The 18,484-nt window shown below is 43.0% G+C and overlaps 1 long non-coding RNA gene across 2 annotated transcripts in view; it reads right to left on the reverse strand.

Annotated features, from left to right (window-relative positions):
* Window positions 1–1,317: 1,317 nt before the first annotated feature.
* The window catches only part of LOC135028246 (uncharacterized), an 89,462-nt gene continuing 72,295 nt past the window's right edge, over window positions 1,318–18,484 (reverse strand). For both annotated transcript variants that reach the window (XR_010224600.1, XR_010224606.1), the window contains exon 4: window positions 1,318–1,523. This is a non-coding gene — a long non-coding RNA (uncharacterized LOC135028246). The remainder of the gene's footprint in view (window positions 1,524–18,484) is intronic.

Raw genomic sequence — 18,484 nt, forward strand, 5'->3', positions numbered from 1 at the left:
TCATGTGCTGTTTGGGGACAATTTTTTTGAAGTGCCATCCTGTCTGACACTGCAGTGCCACCCCTAGATGGGCCAGGTGTTTGTGTCGGCCACTTGTGTCGCTTAGCTTAGTCACACAGCGACCTTGGTGCGCCTCTTATTTTCTTTGCATCATGTGCTGTTTGGGGACAATTTTTTTGAAGTGCCATCCTGTCTGACACTGCAGTGCCACCCCTAGATGGGCCAGGTGTTTGTGTCGGCCACTTGTGTCGCTTAGCTTAGTCACACAACGACCTTGGTGCGCCTCTTTTTTTCTTTGCATCATGTGCTGTTTGGGGACTATTTTTTTGAAGTGCCATCCTGTCTGACACTGCAGTGCCACTCCTAGATGGGCCAGGTGTTTGTGTCGGCCACTTGTGTCGCTTAGCTTAGTCACACAGCGACCTTGGTGCGCCTCTTTTTTTCTTTGCATCATGTGCTGTTTGGGGACTATTTTTTTGAAGTGCCATCCTGCCTGACACTGCAGTGCCACTCCTAGATGGGCCAGGTGTTTGTGTCGGCCACTTGTGTCGCTTAGCTTAGCCATCCAGCGACCTCGGTGCAAATTTTAGGACTAAAAATAATATTGTGAGGTGTGAGGAGTTCAGAATAGACTGGAAATGAGTGGAAATTATGGTTATTGAGGTTAATAATACTATGGGATCAAAATGACCCCCAAATTCTATGATTTAAGCTGTTTTTTAGGGTTTTTTGAAAAAAACACCTGAATCCAAAACACACCCGAATCCGACAAAAAAATTTCGGTGAGGTTTTGCCAAAACGCGTCCGAATCCAAAACACGGCCGCGGAACCGAATCCAAAACCAAAACACAAAACCCGAAAAATGTCCGGTGCACATCACTACTATAAAGATACCTTGCGTGGAAATGAAAATCTTTATTCCCATGACCTCACTGCTTAAATAATTCATGAAGTGACTGTACACTTCTCCTGTCTCTCAGTATATGAAAGCTAAAGCTGAGAATTATCAGTACGCTTCGATGGATCTCTAAAGATTACACCTGTCTAAACTTTAGATGTAATAAAAAATTCAGCAGCATCTGATAATCTGACTCTTTTGAGTAATGGAAATATCATTGTTCTCATCACAGAACACATTGCAATATTGTAAACTGTGTTCTGTGTTAATTATTAATGGCTGCTATATGATCTATAAATGTTAAACACAACAGTGGAATAACAATTCATTCTACCATACAGTATATTGGCAGAAACGTTCATTTGCAGGAATAGAAAGGAAAAATACGGGAAACGTGTTGTGATAAATTAACCATTTACTAGATACAGTTGCTAATAGATTAGCATGCAAGCATAATTACTAGCTATAATTAAGGGAACGCACATGAAAGCGGGTAACAGATTACCACATGCTGGCCTTCATTGATTCTTGTTGGCGCAATATGGTACGACAGACTTTCTTATGTTGAAATTGAATAGATTCACAGGGTCCATAGAAGTCAATACATTCCATTTTCTCTGGATTTCTGCCAACACAATGCAGAAATAAATGATTTAAAGTGTACTGCAAGATGCACTGTATGGTAATCATTTGTTATAACATAAATACATTTGTTTCTGAACTTCCTTTTTTTAATATTATCTTTATTATATTAGCTAAATACTTTTTAAACAGCATTCATAAAAAAGAGTGAATGTCTTTTCAGGGGTATTTAATGCATACGGACATTATTTTTTGTTTCACCTCCCAGTATCATTGCTTTAATTTGCTTTTACAATGTAAGAGAATTAAATCCAAAGTATACATACTGTAAATCGTTCTTGAGATGGTTGCATGCTTTAAGGAACATTGGGGTAGATGTATTAACCTGTAGAAGGCATAAGGAAGTGATAAACCAGTGATATGTGCAAGGTGATAATGCACCAGACAATCAGCTCCTAACTGTTCATTTACATATTGGAGCTGATTGGCTGGTGTGTTTATTGGTTCCGGTATGAATGGTCGACAATGTTATGGTCGACAGTCATTAGGTCGGCCACTATTGGTCGACATTGACATGGTCGACATGGACACATGGTCGACACATGAAAATGGTCGACACGTGAAATGGCGACACATGAAAAGGTCGACATGAGGTTTTTTTTACTTTTTTTGGTGTCGTTTTTTGCGTAAAGTGACTGGGAACCCCAATTAGTGCACCGCGTCCGCTCGCCATGCTTCGGGCATGGTGCCTTCGCTCCGCTACCGCTTCGCTCGGCACAGATTACCGTTCCAATCGTAGTCCACGTGGATCGTAAAGTATGGAAAAGTTCCAATGAGGTTGTGAAAGCATGTGAGGACTGGATTAGGACCATGACTTCAAGTCCAGATACTAGGGAGAAGGAAGTCACAGTTCATAAAATTGGAGAAGATGGGAAGAGGCATTGGGAAGAGGCATGGTGAGAAAGAAGAGAATTGGATGATGAGGGTCTGGTAGGATGTGTTGTCATGATTTATGGATTCAATGTTAGATTTGAAGTGGATGGGAAGAGGCACTGGGAAGAGGCATGGTGAGAAAGAAGAGAATTGGATGATGAGGGTCTGGTAGGATGTGTTGTCATGATTTATGGATTCAATTTTAGATTTGAAGTGGATGGAAAAGTTAAAGGCATAGATTAAGGAGGGGAGGTGAGGAGGAGGAGGAGCAGAGGAGGGAGATGAAAGTGGATTTTGTTGGTCTGGGAGGAGATAAGGGTCTTGAAATGAGATTGTTTAGAGAGGGACAGGGCTTCACTGTAAGTCAAGAGCATAAAAGTGAAATGGAGAAAGACAACATTGGAGTGTGATTTCCTCTACTTTCGCTCAGCGGTTCATGAACACTTTTGCAGGTATCTAGTGCATTTGGAATGCCAAGGTTGAGGTGTGGATCTGCGTAGGAGGGAAATGACCACCGGAGAAACAGTGTATAGCAAAAGTAAGGGAGATATTGCATAGGGAAACAGCCTGGGCAGAAAAGAGATATGGACATAGTGTAAATAATGTCAGGTCTATGTCGGTTCCCAGAGGGGGCACTAGGGGGTCAGTGGTGGTGCGGTGGAGGAAACTGCAATAAGTTCCTGCGCATGTGCACAATGATGTTTTATTGAGAGTACACAGAAAATATAATGATTACTGGAGTAATGACAAGCACAGGGTAATCTCGGCGTGGAAGCTGACAGAGTCTTTGAATAAATAGTCACATACAAAGGATCAGTCTGGAAACCAATAACACCTTCCAAATAACGATGGTTGACCTGGAAGCAATGGGGGTAATTCAGAGTTGATCGTAGATGTGTTAAATTTAGCACATCTATGATCATTTACTCTGACATGCGGGGGGACGTCCAGCACAGGGCTAGTCCGCCCCTCATGTCAGGCCCTGCCCCCCTTCCCACCCCCCCGCACAGGTGCAAAAGCATCACACAGCGGCGATGCTTTTGTACCTGACAAGCAGCTCCCTGCCAGCGTAGCTCCTTGGCAGGGAGTTACTGGCAGCGTCCCGGGTTGCAGTGTGTGACATCACGCAGCCGCGAGACGCCCCCACAACGGTCCGTCTGGACCACGCCCCGCCAACAGTGTTCTAACGCCATTGTCACACCCCCTCCCACCCCGCAACCGCTTCTGCCTGTCAATCAGGCAGAGGCGATCGCACCAATAAGATGCTGATGGCATCTCACTGGCTGCACATGCGCAGTGCACCCGCCGCGCGCTCGCACTGCGCATAGTAATTCAGACTGCAGTGATCCAGTCTAAATTACCCCCAATGTCCTGAAGGTGAGTAGTAAAACAGATGATCGGCCTGGAAACCGATGGTGATTTGAGCAGGATAATACAGGCAGTTAACACTGATAATCTGCCTATTAAACAGCCAATTACTCACTCAAGTACAAATAGTGTTTCCTACCCCAAGCTCTTTTAGTTTGAGAATTAGTCTCCTGTGTGGAAATTTGTCAAAGGCCTTAGCAAAGTCTAAAAAGATCACATCCACTGCTTGACCCTGATCAATTATATCGCTCACTTTCTCGTAGAAGCTTATTAAGTTAGTTTGACATGACCTGTCCTTCACAAATCCATGCTGATTCCTAGTAATATCCTTGGAGGTATCCAAGTACTCTAGTATGCTATCCCTTAATATACCTTCTAGTATTTTCCCCACTATATATGTCAAGCTTACCGGTCTATAGTTCCCGGGGAGCATTTTAATACCCTTTTTAAATATTGGGAATACCTCTGCTATACGCCAGTCCTTTGGTATCATTCCTGATCTAATTGACTGGCTGAAGATCAAATATAGAGCTTTCGATATCTCTACGTTGCGTTCCATAAGAACCCTGGGGTGGAGTCCATCCGGCCCAGTAGATTTATTTATCTTAATTTTACTTAGTCTCTCCCGGACTATTCCCTCGTTTAACGAAGTACCAAGCAACGGGTCGTTATTATTTTTTATGTTATGGTCTACTCCCGTCAACCTGTCCTCTTTCGTGAATACTGATGAAAACAATTTATTAAATAAATCCACTTTTTCCCTATCATCATTAATCAAGACATCCAACAATGGCCCTCATTCCGAGTTGACCGGTCGCAAGGCGAATTTAGCAGAGTTACACACGCTAAGCCTACGCCTACTGGGAGTGAATCTTAGCTTCTTAAAATTGTGACCGATGTATTCGCAATATTGCGATTACAAACTACTTTGCAGTTTCTGAGTAACTTCAACCTTACTCTGCCTGTGCGATCAGTTCAGTGCTTGTCGTTCCTGGTTTGACGTCACAAACACACCCAGCGTTCACTCAGACACTCCCCCGTTTCTCCAGCACTCCTGCGTTTTTTCCGGAAACGGTAGCGTTTACATCCACATGCCCATAAAACGCCGTGTTTCCGCCCAGTAACACCCATTTCCTGTCAATCACATTACGATCGCCGGAGCGATGAAAAAGCCGTGAGTAAAAATACTATCTTCATTGTTAAATTACTTGGCGCAGTCGCAGTGCGAATATTGCGCATGCGTACTAAGCGGATTTTCATTGCGATGCGATGAAAAATACCGAGCGAACGACTCGGAATGAGGGCCAATATTCTCCTTTTTCAACCTTTTACCGTTTATATACTTAAAGAACTTTTTGAGGTTTGTTTTACTCTCCTTTGCTATTTGTTTTTCGTTTTCTATTCTAGCTGCTCTGATTGCTATTTTGCATTTTTTGTTACATTCCTTGTAGAACTGGAATGATTCCACCGTTCCGTCAGACTTAAATGCTTTGAAAGCACGCCTCTTTTTATCCATTTGTTCCTTGACCTTCTTATTAAGCTACATCGGTTTGAATTTCCTACTTCTGTTTTTGTTGACTTTGGGAATATATAAATTAGTGTACTTATTGAGCGCAGTTGTAAAAACGTCCCACATTTCAGCAGTATTCTTACCATGAAATACAATTTCCCAATTGATCTCCTTCATTGCTTGTTTCAGCAATGTGAAATTAGCTTTCCTAAAGTTAAAAATCTTAGTTAAACCCTTATATTGTTGTTTTTGGAAGCTGATATCGAATGTGATCATATTGTGATCGCTATTTCCTAGGGTCTCCCCTACTTTAGTATTTGTTATTATTTCCTCATTATTAGTTAGTACTAGGTCCAGTATAGCCCCTTGCCTAGTTGCTTCCTCAATTACCTGGGACAAGTAATGATCTTTTAGCATGTTTAAGAACCTGTTACCCCTAGCTGTATTTACTGTTTCGGTGTTCCAGTTTATGTCAGGGTAATTAGAGTCCCCAACAATAATGACGTCCCCCATACCTGCAGCTTTTTCGATTTGCCGCAAGAGTTGTAATTCGTCTGCCACACTAATATCTGGCAGTTTAAAGCGTGTCCCTATTAAAAGTTTTTTTGTATCTTTACCCTCACTCGAAATCTCAAACCATAACAACTCTACGTTATCTCCAGTCCCCTTGTAAATTACCTCCTTTAAATATGGTTTTAAGAATGGTTTAACATAGAGACAAACACCCCCTCCCTTTTTATTAGTCCTATCTCTCCTGAAGAGAGTGTATCCATCAATGTTTGCCGCCCAGTCATGAGAATCGTCCCACCATGTCTCAGTAATGCCTATTATGTCATAATGGTCATTAAGTGCAATTGCCTCTAATTCCCCCATTTTACTTGTTAGGCTTCTCGCATTTGCAATCATACACTTAAGTTTATTAATTCCCTGATCCGCAAGTTTTGTTGTACATAACATTTCCTTAGGAACCTGGGTTTCCCTTAAATTACCATTGCTGACTATTTTTCTCCTTCCCCCCTCTCCACCCCATTATACTTTATCCATCCCACTATTCTTCACTCTCTAATTGTCCCACTAATTCTTTCTAATCCCTCCCCCCAGGCACCTAGTTTAAAATCTCCTCCAACCTTCTAATCATCCTTCCCCCTCCAGCACCGCTGCCCCCTCCTCATTCAGGTGCAATCCATCATGACAAAATGATGGCGCCTGACTGAGAAGTCCGCCCAGTGTTCTAAGAACACAAACCCCTCCTTCCTACACCAGTCTATAAGCCACACATTTACCTCCCTAATCTCCCTCTGCCTTCCTGGAATAGTGCGTGGCACAGGTAATATTTCAGAGAATATTACCTTAGATGTACTTGCCTTTAATTTTTGTCCTAGGTCCCTATAATCTTTCTTAAGGACATCCCACCTACCACTAACTTTGTCATTGGTGCCAACGTGCACCAAGACCGCCGGGTCGTTCCCGGCCCCTCCCAACAATCTTTCTACCCGGTCTGCAATGTGCCGTACCCGAGCACCCGGGAGACAACAGACTGTACGGCGATCACGGCCCCGGTTGCAGATTACCCTATCTGTCTTCCTGATAATAGAATCCCTTACCACCACAATTTGACTAGGTACCTAACTTTCTTTTTTACCCTTTGTCCTGGAGGGACCGCTCCTCTGGTTGTTAGAGGGAACGGTATCCTCCAGTGCCGTCATTTCCTCACTGCTATCCCCAGAATCTTCGTCCAGTCGGGCGAATTTATTGGGGTTTGGCAGATCGGAGATGTCCTGTCTCCCCCTCTTCTTCCTTCTAACGTGACCCAGCTTGCTACCTGATTGTCCTCGTCCTCGACTACTGGTGGCCCCCCCTGCAACTCCTCCACCGTTCTATCTAAGCTCAGTTCAAGATTGTGAATACTCCTCAGTCGCATAACGGTTTGCTCTAGATCAGTTCCCTGGGCTTCCAGGGCAACCGTTTGCGTAGACCTCGGGCAGATGTATTCACACTGGGCCGGTTGCTCCAGGTGCGCATACATCATGCACGACATGCACTGAGTGGGATTCCCAACTACGGACTCCCCCATTTTGTCTAAAAACTCTAACTCCCTGTACCTTTATAAAAACTATACAATATAATACAAACAATACCGACTATGTATTACAATACAACTAGTACAGACTATGCTACACAACACAATACTATAGCCTAGCTGTGGAAAGAAACAATTTTCAACACAGTAAAGTAATTGGTAATGCAATGTAAATCTATAAATGTAATAGTGTATTAATGGAAAACAGTAAAAAAAAAAAAAAAAATAGTGTTTAAGAGATGTGATACTTGCGTGTCCGGCCCGCGTATGGCCTGCCCTCAGCGATGTTCTTCTACTTTGGTGATCACCTTCCTTGTAGCAGCACTGTACAACAGGTTTTCTTTTTACTTTCAAGCACTCACACACACATAGGACAGCATTAGCTGCACTCTAACCTGTAACTCACACCCTCACCTGCAGCCTGTTCCGCTCAGTCCCTGGCTCACACTCAGTCTCCAGCTTACACTCAGTCCCCAGATCACACTCAGTCACCGGACCACAATCACACTCAGTCCCCGGCTCACACTCACACTCGGAGCAGCACACTCTCTGCTCAGACCTCGGCTCACACACACATGGAGCAGCACACTCCCCTGCTCCTGTTTGTCCCTGGCTCACACACACACAAACACACGGAGCAGCAGCACAATCTCTTGCTGCCTGCTCCGCTTGCCCCCTGGGTTCAGCGCGAGAGCCCGATCGGCTCTTAGCCCTGCTGCCCCTCCGACCTGCACAAGCGCGTCCTGTTCGTGCTTCCAGCGCCTGGCAACTGGCTCACGTCACTTCCGGGTCACGTGTCCTCTCAGCGTCTCCTCCTCTCAGCCAAGCGTCTCCTCCTATCACCTTTTCCAAACTGTGCTGCCATAAGTCCAGTGCTGCTGCTGTATAAGTCCAGTCCAGTGGTGGTGTCCTGTGCTGCCATAAGTCCAGTGCCGTTGCTGTATAAGACCAGCGCAGTGGTGCTGTGTTGTGCTGCTTCAGTCCAGTGGTGGTGTCCTGTGCTGTCATAAGTCCAGTGGTAGTGTCCTGTGCTGCCATAAGTCCATTACTGCTGCTGTATAAGTCCAGTGCAGTGGTGCTGTGTTGTGCTTCACCAGTCCAGTGGTTGTGTCTTGTGCTGTCATAAGTCCAGTGGTGGTGTCCTGTGCTGCCATAAGTCCAGTGGTGGTGTCCTGTGCTGCCATAAGTTCAGTGCTGCTGCTGTATAAGTCCAGTGCAGTGGTGCTGTGTTGTGCATCATCAGTCCAGTGGTGGTGTCCTGTGCTGTCATAAGTCCAGCGCTGCTGCTGTATAAGTCCAGTCCAGTGGGGGTGTCCTGTGCTGCCATAACTCCAGTGGTGGTGATCTGTGATGCTATAAGTCCAGTGCTGCTGCTGTATAAGTCCAGTGCAGTGGTGCTGTGTTGTGCTGCATTAGTCCAGTGGTGGTGTGTTGTGCTGCCATAAGTCCAGTGGCGGTGTCCTGTGCTGCCATAAGTCCAGTGCTGCTGCTGTTTAAATCCAGTGCAGTGGTGGTGTCCTGTGCTGCCATAAATCCAGTGGTGGTGTCCTGTGCTGCCGTATAAGTCCAGTGCTGCTGCTGTATAAGTCCAGGGGTACTGATGGATAAGTCCAGTGGTACTGCCGTATAAGTCCAGTCCAGTGGTACTGCGTATAAGTGCAGTGGTACTGCCGTATAATTCCAGTGATACTGCCGTATAATTCCAGTGATACTGCCATATAAATCCTGTGGTACTGCCGTATAAGTCCAGTCATACTGCCATATAAGTCCAGTGGGACTGCTGTATAAGTCCAGTCCAGTGGTACTGCCGTATAAGTCCAGGGGTACTGCCGTATAAGTCCAGTCATACTGTCCTATAAGTCCAGTGGAACAGCAGTATAAGTCCAGTGGGACTGCCGTATAAGTCCAGTCCAGTGGTACTGCCGTATAAGTCCAGTGGTACTTCCGTATAAGTCCAGTGGTACTGCCATATAAGTCCAGTGGCACTGCCATATAAGTCCAGTGGTACTGCCGTATAAGTCCAGTGATACTGCCTACTGCCGTATAAGTCCAGTGGTGCTGCCGTATTAGTCCAGTGGTACTGCCGTATAAGTCCAGTGGGACTGCCATATAAGTCCAGTCCAGTGGTACTGCCATATAAGTCCAGTGGTACTGCTGTATAAGTCCAGTGATACTGCCGTAAATGTCCTGTGGTACTGCCGTATAAGTCCAGTGCTGCTGCTGTATAAGTCCAGGGGTACTGCTGGATAAGTCCAGTGGTACTGCCGTATAAGTCCAGTCCAGTGGTACTGCGTATAAGTGCAGTGGTACTGCCGTATAATTCCAGTGATACTGCCGTATAATTCCAGTGATACTGCCATATAAATCCTGTGGTACTGCCGTATAAGTCCAGTCGTACTGCCATATAAGTCCAGTGGGACTGCTGTATAAGTCCAGTCCAGTGGTACTGCCGTATAAGTCCAGGGGTACTGCCGTATAAGTCCAGGGGTACTGCCGTATAAGTCCAGTCATACTGTCATATAAGTCCAGTAGAACAGCAGTATAAGTCCAGTGGGACTGCAGTATAAGTCCAGTCCAGTGGTACTGCCGTATAAGTCCAGTGGTACTTCCGTATAAGTCCAGAGGTACTGCCATATAAGTCCAGTGGTACTGCCATATAAGTCCAGTGGTACTGCCATATAAGTCCAGTGATACTGCCTACTGCCGTATAAGTCCAGTGGTGCTGCCATATTAGTCCAGTGGTACTGCCGTATAAGTCCAGTGGGACTGCCGTATAAGTCCAGTCCAGTGGTACTGCCATATAAGTCCAGTGGTACTGCTGTATAAGTCCAGTGATACTGCCGTTAATGTTCTGTGGTACTGCCGTATAAGTCCAGTCATACTGCCCTATAAGTCCAATCCAGTGGTAGTGCCATATAAGTCCAGTGGTACTGCCGTATAAGTCCAGTGGTACTGCCATATAAGTCCAGTGGTACTGCCGTATAAGTCCAGTGGTACTGCCGTATAAGTCCAGTGATACTGCCGTATAAGTCCAGTGGTACTGCCGTATAAGTCCAGTGATACTGCCCTATAAGTACAGTGATACTGCCGTTTAAGTCCAGTCCAGTGGTACTGCCGTATAAGTCCAGTGGTGCTGTCCTGTGCTGTATATTATTTACTCCAAATAAAGGGGTTATTAATATTTAATCCAAATAATGTTTACAGGGTTTGCCCTATGTGGTGTAGGGGTACGCTCTCCTGTGCCGCATATTGTTATATAACTCCAGAAAAATAATGGAGAACAAAAATTTGGAGGATAAAATAGAGAATGATCAAGTACCACTTCCTACTAGTGCTGAAGCAGCTGCCACTAGTCATGACATAGACGATGAAATGCCATCAACGTCGTCTGCCTAGGCCGATGCCCAATATCATAGTAGAGGGCATGTAAAATCCAAAAAGACAAAGTTCAGTAAAATTAACAAAAAATAATAATTTAAATGGCCTGAGGAGAAACGTAAACTTGCCAATTTATGACACGGAGTGGCAAGGAATGGCTAAGTCCCTGGCCTATGTACATGACTAGTGGTTCAGCTTCACATGACGATGGAAGCCCTCATCCTCCCGCTAGAAAAATGATAAGAGTTAAACTGGCAAAATCACAGCAAAGAACTGTGCGTTCTAAGATGGTATTACAAATTCCCAAGGAGAGTCCAAGTGTGTCGACGGTTGCGATGCCTGACCTTCCCAAAACTGGGCGGGAAGAGGTGACTCCTTCCACCATTTGCACGTCCTCTGCAAGTGCTGGAAGGAGCACCCGCAGTCCAGTTTCTGATATTCAAATTGAAAATGTCACTGTTGAAGTACACCAGGGTGATGATATGGGTGTTGCTGGCGCTGAGGAGGAAGTTGACGAGGAGGATTCTGATGGTGATGTGGTTTGTTTAAATCAGGCACCGGGGGAGATGGTTGTTGTCCATGGGATGAATAAGCCCATTGTCATGCCTGGGCAAAATACCAAAAATGCCACCTCTTCAGTGTAAAATAATTTCTCCACAAATCCGGACAACAGGGGCAAAATTTACTAATATTCGTGTTTGATTCGGTTTGTGTAGTGTTTAAACTCGTTTTGTATCGGGTGCATTTTCATGCAACTTTTTGAATCCATGGGGGGTAATTCCAAGTTGATCGCAGCAGGACATTTTTTAGCAGTTGGGCAAAACCATGTGCACTGCAGGGAGGCAGATATAACATGTGCAGAGAGAGTTAGATTTGGGTGGGTTATTTTGTTTCTGTGCAGGGTAAATACTGGCTGCTTTATTTTTACATTGCAATTTAGATTGCAGATTGAACTCACCACACCCAAATCTATCTCTCTCTGCACATGTTATATCTGCCCCCCCTGCAGTGCACATGGTTTTGCCCAACTGCTAAAAAATTTCCTGCTGCGATCAACTTGGAATTACCCCCCATATACGCAAAATTACTTTATGGTTTTCGTGTTTTCCGATGTCGATGGCAGTCGTTTTTTTTGGGCACATTTACGGCCGTCATTGTCGTTTGCATACGTGTTTTTGTTGTATTTGCTGGGTTTTTTCCTACATTAAACGCGGCAGGGTTTTATTTTTCCCGAGGCCGCATTTTCACTTTCAGTTTCGATTTTCATCCCCGTTCGTGATTGGTTGTGTTTCAGATGGTAGGAGTGTCTGTGCGCAACCATAAATACGCCCCAAACCGTCCGCACCTCGTGGGTTTAGTTAGTGGTGAGGAGGAGGGAGGTTGTGCTGTGGAGGTAGGTGAATTTGTGGTTTGGTGTGGAGTGTTGGTAGCGATTTCTGAGTGTGGTATTGTGTTTGAAAGTCATCTCGTCATTCTTGTAGTCTTGTATTTTGTGGAATTGTTTCATTTTTAGTCCAAGTTATTTTTCTTTATAGTCCCTTGTCAGTGTTTGTTTGTTTGTTTGTGTGTGTGTGTGTGTGTGTGTGTGTGTGTGTGTGTGTGTGTGTGTGTGTGTGTGTGTGTGAGTTGTGTAGTGGTAGTGGAGGAGTATGTTGTTTGTCTTTTTTTTTCTGTGTTAACTGTTTACACACACAATTATGTGTGACTCAGAGGTGGGCGAGGTGGAGGGTGTGAGTGAGGGGGAGGAGGTTGGTCAGGTGGAGGAGGTGAGTGTTAGTGAGGTTAGTGAGTTGGAGGAGGTGGGTGAGGTTGCTGCAGCAGCCTCAAGTGATAGTGACAGTCAGAGTGCTCCGCAGCCACGCACCACTACTAAGACTGGGCGGAATGTAAAGTTTAGTTTTGCAGAAAATGTGGCATTGGTGCGTGAGCTGATGAAGTATCAGAGGCAGCTATTTGGCCCTGAGTCCACCAAGGTGCCAACACGGAGGAAGACGGTGTTGTGGGCGAAAGTTGTTGCTGCTGTCAATAGTGAGGGGGTGGTGAAGCGGACGAAGGACACGTGCCGCAAACGGTACTATGACATAAAGCGACGTGTCAAGTCCAAAATGGCCAAGGAGGCCAAGTCCGCTCGAAAAAACGGTGGTGGGCAGCCCTATATTGCAAGATATCTGGAGTATGAGGAGCCCATGCGGAGTGTAATACCTCCTGAAGTTGTCTCTGCAACCCATGTCCGGGATTCAGATAGGCCCAGGAAGAATGGTGAGCATGTGTATTTGCATTTACATTCTATGACCTTTTTTTTTTTTTTTTAATGTGTGTCATGTGACGTTGCATATTACTCCCATCTTCAAGTGTGTGTCAGCAAATACATTGTTTTGGTTAATGTTTTATACAAAAGCCAATGTAACATCTTACTTTATTGTATGTCATGTGTTTTTTAGAAAGATATTTTGCATGTGTAGTTTGGACTTGGTGTGTCTCTGAATTGTCCTGCAATAATGTTTTCCTTTTGTGCCTTTTTTTAAAAATAATTGTGACTATGTTTTATATTTATGTGATCCATGTGCAATGTTGAAAAAACAGTGGTTGTCATGTTAGAGGCTGGAGTAGTGGAAAGTGGTTTGGAAACCACTTACATGTGTAATGTCATTATTAGATAATGTAATATTTTTAAACAAAATAACACTATTTCTTTGTTAATATTTAGCTTGTATTTGTACCGTGACACCACACTGCAGTGTAATTTTAAAAAGATTTATACATTTTGGTTTGGCTCATATAGTGGTAATGTGTGTTTGGAGTGCCACATCACAGAGCAATTTATATATTGCATCTGTAATATTTTTCCTTTCATTACAAAATGAAGATGTGTGTGTTTTTGGTTGGTAATGTTTTTTTTTTTTTACTTGTGGCCTATGTCAGTGTCCTGTACATGTTTTCCTGTGTTGATTTTTCCATAGTGCATATGTCTATTGGACAATGTTTATTGTTTTATGTATTGTATATTTTTTTCCGGTCCTTATTTTTTTTAAGAAATAAAGCAAGCATTTCTTAAAGAATAAATGTTTATAAGCATAATGGGTGGATGTATCAACAATAGCATGATTTTTATTTTTTATTTTTTTATTATACAGTGTTTGAAAAAAGCAGTACTACTCGTCGGCCAGTAACTCCTATCACATCTGATGATGATGACGCTGCGGAAGCAGGTAAAGTGTCCATTGTAGTATAGGGTATGTTTGTAAAGGAATGGCCATAACAAAATTGCACTTTCATTAAAAGGTCCATCAAAAGAAGTATGGAGCAGCAGAAGTGGGACTTCTGTAAGACATCACCACAAAAAACCTGTGGCCGAAAAGAAAGCAAGGTCATATGTCCCGGGCCAACCACAGCAGGCTACCCCGCCACGAAGATTATCGTCCGTATGTTCTGTCCCCCCACTCCAAATTTTGGACACACCTCCAAGATGTCATCCACACTCCCCTCATCTTGATTGTGAGTATCAAACTGAAATAAATGTAAAAAATTTCAGAACGTAATCAAAATTTTTCTTAACCGCATTAAGTGAAAACACATCAAAAACTTAGATACTTACCGCAGTAAGTAAAACCTGAAATGGAATCCAAGCTAAATGGCCTTGTCCACATCCAGTAAAGATATGTATGTCCACTTGAGCCATACAGTATGACATTGTGTGTAAGATGCTGCAACAAAAAAGCATGTTTTTTTTATTGAAAAAAGTAAGGTTGTTTTTCCAAATTTCACATGTGTGTTTGAGGTAATATTGCAAAATACATATAAAAACATTACTATGTTTGTTTGATCAAAGCTATAAGGTAACACATTATGGATTCTAATGTGTTTTTATGGTGGAGTATGTGTCAGCTACAATAAAACTAAAGTGTTTGCTTTGACAATTAAGTAACCACACACATTTGCCACAAACAGGCATATGTATGTATTTAAGTTATGAGTGATGATGTTGCTAGGCAGAATAGTTGAAAGCAACAGTGAATGACATGTGTTCCATGTGTAGTGATTTGTTTACATTTCTCAAACATATGGATAGCTAACAGAGATTTGTTTAACATTTCAGCTTCTAGTCCTGGGAACAGCATCCCTCCGCAACAACAGCAACACAGTGACATGGAGACAAACATCTTAGAAATGCAGCCATTAAGGCAAGGAATGAGCCCCCCAGCACCTGTGAGTACACCACCACCACAACACAGCCCAACAACACCAGTAACACAAGGCCCTGATCAGGTGTTTTGGACCATTTGGACTAGACAGCAGGCCACTAATGAAGATTGCCTGCGTAGGCAGACACAAATGTTTGCAAGCCTACCATCTCACCTCAGAAGAATATCAAGAAATCTGAGTAGACAAAATGAACAAACAACCAGAATTGGCAATACCATGGAACTCATGCGTACAGACATTACACAGGTCATGGGCAACTTACAGTGCATAATGGAAGAACAGCACAGACTAATGGAAGAACAGCACAGACTAATGGAAGAACAGCACAATACAACAGCAAAGTTATATGAACATTTTTCAAAACAATCAAAAGATTAATGAAAGTTTATTCCGAATTGTAGACAATCAAAATGCTGCTACACGTGAACTCAATGCCACCCTCACTAACCTGAATGAAACACTCAGATGCATGCACAAACAGCAAACAAGCAGCAGTTCTGGTACGACTACTCCAAATATCACGCCAGTCTCATCAATACCCAGATTCTCCACCAGAGCACGACAACATGACAGTGCTAAAGGCAAAGGGCAGGACAAGCAGCCACCAAAAAAAGTGAAAAAAATACAAGTTAGACATTTGTGATAAGTAACTCAAAATAGTTAGTAAGTGTATGTTTGGCAAAAAATATATAACACTTAGCTCCTTGACAATTTATACAACATCATTAATTATAAGTGGTACAAACAACAACATACAATTTGTACGCACATTTATTCTTTACCATTTTTTTTTGTATTGGAGGAGGGAAATGTTGAAGGAGCCGCACATATATGTTAGCAGGAAGTAAACAGACCACTTAATTTTTTTCTAATCATTACTCTTTCTAGATTCCAATCATTCTCATATCCTGCAGACACAATAATTGGCAGCCAGGCAGAATGTCTTTAGCAGGAAGTAAACAGACCACTTGATTTTTTTCTAATCATTACTCTTTCTAGATTCCAATCATTCTCATATCCTGCAGACACAATAATTGGCAGCCAGGCAGAATGTCTTTAGCAGGAAGTAAACAGACTACTTGATTTTTTTTCTAATCATTACTCTTTCTAGATTCCAATCATTCTCATATCCTGCAGACACAATAACTGGCAGCCAGGCAGAATGTCTTTAGCAGGAAGTAAACAGACTACTTGATTTTTTTCTAATCATTACTCTCTCTAGATTCCAATCATTCTCATTTCCTGCAGACAATCCAAATTACAATGTTATTGACAACTATTTTACCTTTCTTCTCTATACAACATTACAAGAAGAACACAATTGAGTTGCGTAAAAAGCTTTTAATATGTTGGCATTTAATTTTTATAAAAACATTGACAAAATGAATGTCAGTATTGATGGGACATGTTTGTGTGTGTTAAAATTAGTAAGAATGTTATTACACATGATGCAGAAACCAACAAATAAGAACTTTTTAACCAAAAAACAAAGAATGTGTATAATAATGTATATATGTGGCAAACTGTGTATTTACTTACACATCAGCGAGTTTACTGCGTCAAACATTAGGAAATAAATTATTTCTGATTACAGTAAGTTTGTGTCCCTTAAATATGATGGTGCATCACACATAGGGACACATGTATTCCTCAAGGCTAACATATTATATGCTGAGGAGTGTTTTTTGGGAACACAGGTTCTCAAACTCGGCCCTCAGGACCCCACACAGTGCATGTTTTGCAGGTCTACTCACAGAATCACAAGTGACATAATTAGCTCCACTTGTGAACCTTTTAACATATGCCTGTGAGTAATTCATACACCTGTGCTTCTACTGGGTTACGTGTAAAACATGCACTGTGTGTGGTCCTGAGGGCCGAGTTTGTGAACCTGTGCATTAGGACGTTACACACAATGATAAAGTAAAATACTAAATGGATTATGTGTGCTTGTAATAAATTAGCACTGCAAGTTTACGATCACTTATCCAGACTTAATGCATGCCACTCATAATCTGTTGTTTTGAGTTTAAAAATACACACAATACACATGTGACATTTGTTTTGCATAAAGCGAGGGTATGTTTGTATGTGTCAAGGAGACAGACACATTTTGAGTAATGGTTTTGCCAATAAAAATGGCAACACATCTATTTATGATTACACAACAAATGAAATAAGCAAACCAAACTTACCTTAGAAATAGCGAGTGATGAGCTCTTGCCTAACCTGCCTCCCTACATCTGTACTCCAAGTATCACCAGATGTCTCTAATTCCTCTGCTTGCTGGCTGCTTTCTTCCTCCTCCTCCTCCTCCTCCTCCTCAACATGTGGCAGATGTTGTTGCAAACACATGTTATGAAGAAAGCAGCAGCAGAACACAATTTGAGTCACTTTGGAGGGACTATACAACAAAAGGCCACCAGACTTATCCAGACACCGAAACCTAGATTTCAGCACACCAAAACATCTCTCTATTACATTCCGCGTGGACTTATGTGCATGATTGTAATTGTGTTCAGCAGGGGTATCAGGTCGGGACAATGGAGTTAGAAGCTAAGAGAAACAGCCATATCCTCCATCACCTAAAAGACAGATATAGTAACGTGATTCATGTTAACATACAGCAACACATAAGTAACACAGTGTGGGGCAGATGTATTAACCTGTAGAAGGCATAAGGAAGTGATAAACCAGTGATATGTGCAAGGTAATAAAGGCAGCAGACAATCTGTTCCTAAATGTTCATTTACATATTGGAGCTGATTGGCTGGTGCCTTTATCACCTTGCACATATCACTGGTTTCTCACTTCCTTATGCCTTCTACAGGTTAATACATCTGCACCTGTATTTGGACAAAGTATACGCAGGCCTACACATATCAAATTACATACCCAGCAGCCATCCATCTGGCATTTGTCTGTCCTCAAACTTATCAAAGAGGGATGACTGACTGAGGATGAAGGACTCATGGCAGCCCCCAGGGTAACCAGCAACAACACTCATTATTTTGAGATTTGCATCACAAACCACCTGCACATTTGTGGAGTGTTCGAAATGGCGATTAGTATATATGTGCTGCCTGCCCCTAGGTGGTCTCAGCTGAATGTGTGTGCAATCTATGGCTCCAAGCACATTGGGCTTGCCAGCCAGCTCATAGAAATCTACCCTGACTGCATGCCACTGAGACTCCTGGGTAGGGAAGCAGATTGAGGCCTCGATGTGGGGCTACAAAACAGCCAACACCTGTGTGTATATTTTAAAGAACAATAAACATGATATTTTAGGACAGAACTGGCCACCGAGAAATTAAAACAAAAAACTGAAGAGGTAGTTAGGTATACATCACCTGTGTTAAGATTCTGGAAAATGTGGGCTGTGAGATTCCTATGACATCCCCAGACACAGCCTGAAAGCTGCCAGTAGCCAGAAAGTGCAACACAGCCAGGAGTTTGTGCAGGCCTGAGACAGAGCGAGAGCGTGCTGTCTCAGGGTCTAGGCCCAGTTTGACAAGGTCATACAGACGGAAAA

Source organism: Pseudophryne corroboree, chromosome 2 (assembly GCF_028390025.1).
Source record: "Pseudophryne corroboree isolate aPseCor3 chromosome 2, aPseCor3.hap2, whole genome shotgun sequence".
Taxonomy (NCBI): domain Eukaryota; kingdom Metazoa; phylum Chordata; class Amphibia; order Anura; family Myobatrachidae; genus Pseudophryne; species Pseudophryne corroboree.